The sequence below is a fragment of the Pyxicephalus adspersus genome, chromosome 7 (genome assembly GCF_032062135.1).
Source record: "Pyxicephalus adspersus chromosome 7, UCB_Pads_2.0, whole genome shotgun sequence".
Classification (NCBI taxonomy): domain Eukaryota; kingdom Metazoa; phylum Chordata; class Amphibia; order Anura; family Pyxicephalidae; genus Pyxicephalus; species Pyxicephalus adspersus.
Genome location: NC_092864.1, coordinates 56947863 through 56953781, shown reverse-complemented (window position 1 = coordinate 56953781; position 5919 = coordinate 56947863).

Genomic DNA, 5919 nt, shown 5'->3' with positions numbered 1-5919 from the left:
ATAACCAGCATCTTTAAATAGTTCATCCACTTATTGCATCCCATTAATTCTCACCAGTATCCGGCCTCATGTCTTAGCCTTAACATCTTTGTTTAATAAACACTTTGCTGGTCAACAGATTGCAATATATACACTTCAGGCAGCCACAAGATTACCTATTTATAATTTGTGGTCCTAGAGTTCTGTAAGTACTACAAGTTCCAACAGTAAAAACTCTTAGCTGCAAGTTATCACAAGGTCAAACTAGCAAACATTGGAGTCATTTTATAGAAGGGGTACAACATGTTTACTTTGCAAGAGAATTTGATCCTATGAACTACAGATTCATAGGGCTAATGTTTTGGCTGGAAATGTCACAGTGGGTAAGTGAGTCAGTTTCAACAGAAACTTCTGCACTTGTTATTAATTATAATATAAAATGTGTGTATTATTAAAAAAAATCCTCATCCTTTTTACTAAGCTAAATGAAAGTTCCCTACCAAAGTGAGCATGTTTCACTTACATTGATTGTTTTGCGATGATCAATATGGCAGGCTGGGACCTGTAAACTCTTTAAAACCCTGATCCACCAATACTACTATTGCTAACCCATAATGTATAAATGCTTGACTAATAAGTTATGCAAACATAGTTAACTCTTCCTTATCTAGCCATGAAAATCTCCACCACATATAATAAATGGTGCAAATTTCAATAATAATTACTTCACTATATTAGGGGTCTATTTATAAATGTTTTCAGCCAAGATTCATATACCTTTTACCCATAATTCACACATTTTTTTCATTGGATTCACTTATAAAATGTAGGAATCAAAGATGATTCACACATTTTCTAATTGGGCCTATTGTGCAAAAATGTGTACATTTTAGATAAAACTTGGATGAATCTTGGATGAAAACATTTATAAATAGGCCATAAGAAAGGAAATATTAATAGTCACTGAAAGCCAAAACCTACTTGCTAAGTGGGAGGTTATTAGAAAACAAACATGATCCTAGGATGTATAGAGGGAGATGTGCCACATCAATTAAATAGGCTTTGTATCATGGAAATTGAGCAGATCTCCGTTCAGACATCCTGCAATTCATCAGGGCCAATATAAACTCTCTCTTTCCTGCTCCACACTCATCCTATCGGTACCCCTGTCATTTTATATTGGTGTGAATGGCTAAGCTCATGCATGTTGAAAGAACAGATGCAATAGAATCATCAAGTATGTTGGATGGACAGGTGAAATACAATGCCTAATTTTACCTGAGCCTCACGGTGGGTGAAAGCTTAGCACGGCAATACTAGAAATGGCATTTGAGTAATTACATGAGTTCAATGTTGCTGCACAAGGTGTACAAAGCAAAATGACCACCCTAAACTGTGGTTTCTACAATATTTAAAATTCTTATAATGCATGGTAAATAAAACACCCAGAAAGTTCTAAGTGACCCCCAATGCTACAAGGACACTGAGCCACTATGTTGAAATATGATCCCTTTACTCCACATGCAATATTACCAAGTCAGCTATGCATTGCTCATCAGAGAAATAAATGTTAAAAAATGTGGACCACTACTTGGACCACGACCACACACACACACACATATATATATATATATATATATATATATATATATATTTATTTATTTATATCACAGTTTTTCCACACCTTTTCCATATGAAATGTGTCATGTTTCACATATGACAAGTTAATGTGAATTAAAGCTGATTTAAATCATACAGATATAGCATAATTTATTGTAAAATCATCATAAAATAAGCAGAGCTGACTGTCATGGACGTTGGTGTAAGGGACATGCTTGTTTGGTAGTAAAAAACTGAATATGGATGGCTGAACAACTGAATGTCATATTAAACCACACGTTAATAATAGTCTTCTATGTAACATATAAACCAAACCAATTTTACTACCAAAAATGTACACTGTCATTTTCTGCATTTCAAGATTAATTTTATCCTGGCAGATATCAGCATTGGGTACAACGTGCTTCCTCACAAGTTGGGTTTACATTAAAGAGCAATACATTGTTGAGCTGGAAACTAGCATTGTGGCTAAAGAGCTAAAGCAGAAATCCCCATATATTGGTTTAACGTTTACCCAAAATGGGTTTTCCCAGTGATGATCTGACATCCACCAAATAAGATGATACTTCTCCCGAGATGTTACAGTTGCAATAAATGACACTGCTAACCACTGACTTTCTCAGATGTTTATCAGGTTGGTGGATTTTTCAACATACATCTCACGGCCTTCCCCATGTCAGGTAAAAAAGTAGGGTATGTATTTATTAAGCAGCACTTAAGGCTGCCATAAAATGCACTCATACAATATATTAGCAATGGATCAAGTCACAATAACAAGTACAACAGTAATCAAAACTCTCTCACATAAAATTACAACATAAAGAATAAAAATGTAAGAAATAATACTATATTAAAAAGAGAAAAAAAACTAATATGACTCATTGACTCCAAAGAGGATTCATCCGATATTATATCTCTTTGACAGACAAGAGGTTTACGTGCAAGAGCAGGAACAGTCCTTCATTGCAGAAATACACAAACCAAAGGGGATTTCTGAGTAAAAGAACAACAGGGAGCACGTAGGTAAAGAATAATCAAAGCTGGTGCAATAAAAGAATTAAGCAAGCAACAGTAAAGGAATCACAGCTAACGGAAAATAATGGTACTGAGTGAGAGCATAAAACCAAAAAAAAGTAAAACGATGGGAGATGGGAACTAAAACCACCAGCTGTACATAACTATATACAACTAAAAGGAGAGCAGTTATGCTCTAAATGCCTTATGAATGAAGAAAATGCCCACCCATATGTACAAATTCAACTCGCTGTATCTCTGACAAGCTATAAAAATATTATTCACATTTTCTTAGTAACATACAGTTCATTTTTTATTTTTTGTTAAGGTTTGAAAGGCAGCTAGATGTGAGAGCAGAAGCTGAGCTAAGTGATGGTGTAACAAATTGGCTTGGGCTTACTAAAGCAGTCATTCTCTATCTGCTATACCTTGCTGTAGATCAACAATATTTTTTATAATTTAATGGGCTTTTGTATTTTTTTAGTCTTATTATCTCTATTACTTTGTTGACAGTTTTGCCATATTCTGCCATGTTGGTAATTTTTAGGATAATTGATATAAATATTATTTCAGATTCAGTGTGCTAATGCCCCTCTATAGGTTTCCTTTGTTTACATTTTTGATGTTCCTGTTAGTCAGAATTGGTGTCATTGGTGGTTTCTCCAACAATCAAGCAACACAGGAAGGTTCATATGAAAATTACAGCACAATTTCACACAGTTAAAACCACCGTTTGCAATACGGTTACAATATCACTAAGGTCATCATTTCTAAAGGATCCGTTCTGAACATTACTGCTCCAAATGAAACACTTTTTTCTATTAAATCAGAATATATCTTAAGATAGTTATAGACTTGAAAAGGTAGTCAGAACATTCATCAACTGGTTCTTTATGGTATGAACCAGCCATGCACATAGTAGACATTTCTTTATCTAGGCAATGGCAGCTATTGGGTGTCTAGAGATCAAATTGTGCTTTAAATCAGGCAAAAGGCCACCGATGTATATGGACATCATAAACTACCCAGAAAGCCTGCACTGAATAGATTACTCTTAAGATAGCCTTTGCTAGGATCATCAGAAGCCTAACTAGGATCACCAGAAGCTCAAAGGAGATGGGCAAAAACAAAAGTCAAGTTATGCATTGCTTCTCCAGTATAGAAAACAATCTGCAATTAAGCAATTAGATAGACACTGCTCACAAAAAGGTGACAGTATAGAGCAGCCTAAATAAAGTCCATTAGCCATGAAACTGTGATATTAAAATGGTAAATCATATTAAAGATTTGTTTGGAAAAAAAGCATGCGTTAAGAAAAAGAACAAGTCTCTAATACTGAATGGTTTAGGCACTGGAACAAGGGAAATATAAAACAATGGAGCGTTAAAATTAAGATGATTAAAATCCAAAATCTCATTATGCGCCTCTTAAAACAGCAATCAAAAGTGTAAGTGATGTGTCTGAGTTTATGTATTAATCTTTACAGAAGTAACAAGGTTCTCATAATGTTGTCACCAGGAGGGAACCAAGTTCACATCTTTTACAAAATATATTGCTGTTAGTCAGCTGTATACTTTCATATTGCCTGTCATATGGAAAATTGCCATGTCCTTTGGAAAAGGAGTAAGGTAGAAAAACATCATTATCACTACTATAACCATTATACCTCATCACAATAACAGCTCAGCAATACACCAGCTTCCCTTTGCTGACCATAGTCTGAACCAAATTAATTTTTAGTAAGTTATACGTTTATGGTGCTTCTTGGCTGTTAAATGTTGTATTACTAGAAGCCACATATCACCATTTCCTTTAAAAATAAATGCATTCGGAACTATTAGCAAAATTACAAAATGCTTACTCTTGGATGCCTAGTATTCAAATTCTAATTGGGGCCGAGTTAAAAAAAACAATTGAATATAAGGCTGATTATATTTTCCACTTGTTGAGTTATATTTCTAAATAATATTATAAAAACATAAAGTATCCTAATATTAGGATCTAAGGTAGAGGGATCACATATTTTCCCTATGGTATAGGCACTGTCATAGGAGGAGATTTTTATTATTTATCAGATGCTTAGCTTTCATATTTAGCTGCCATTCTTACTTAGAGCTGCTCTGTTTAAGTACCAGGAATTTGCAATGACACTGCACTGCAGATTCTTTCATTGCTATTAGTATTATTTAATAGTCGACCCATTTTACAGCAGTACTTGTTAATGCTACATAATATTGTGGTATCAATGCAGAAAATGACTGCACTAAATAAATACCTTTCATAACTGACATTGATTTCACAGGGTGAAAATTTTAAATCATGAATTCCAAACACTTTTAAAGGATCTATTTTGTACCTTTTGTAGAATTTCATATTATTTATGTCTGAATAAACCAGAGTGCAAGCATTGTTGCCCACCATTAGAAGTGGGTGAATAGCCATCAATAAACCCACAGCAAACTGTCCAATCAACCCCTCTGAACAAATCAAGAACCTACAGTATATACCATGCATTCTACTAGTAGTAAGACCTTCCGCATCATGAAGGATGCTAAGCAGCTGGCAGTGTTAATGCAGAGAGATGTATGCATATAAAGACAATGAGTATTGAAACCATAGTTTGGCACCACAGTGTCTTGACATATCTTGTCTTTAACATTAACTTAAAATATGTTCGGGGATTATCCACAGCGTTAGATGCTCCTCCCCTTGCGAACAAAGATATATTAATGTATATTGCTCCTTAAAAATCTTTCATACTTAACATGATAGTCCATAAAGCAAGCAAAAAGAAGATTCCTTATGTATGCAACTCAGGAGCATGTTTCCATTGTGAGCCAATTTTTTATGAATATGGCAATTTCCTCTTACTTCCTACTTCTCAACTTACTAGGAAATTCAGAGATGTCACATTATTTTGAAGATTATGTGAGCTGCATATCTTGTTCAACAAATAATTAGAACCCTCTAACTTGAGATTGGATTTAAGAAGATTCTCAGCCACACCATAAAGACATGCATTTTTAGTTGCCAGCACAGGGTTCCTTTCACTTATGAACTATTTGAAAAGTAGAGCATGAATATGATTTCATTTTATGCATCTATGTGATTCTGTTTTATGCTCACATAGATTCATAAATTTATATGTAACACTGTAATACTACAATACATGTACTCACATTTCTATACAACATACAAGGACAGATCACATGGAACTATGTTCTAAAAAAAACAAAACAGGAACATAAAAAGTGATGCATACAATATATATTTTTCTGTGCTTCTAATACATTTACCCCCCCCCCC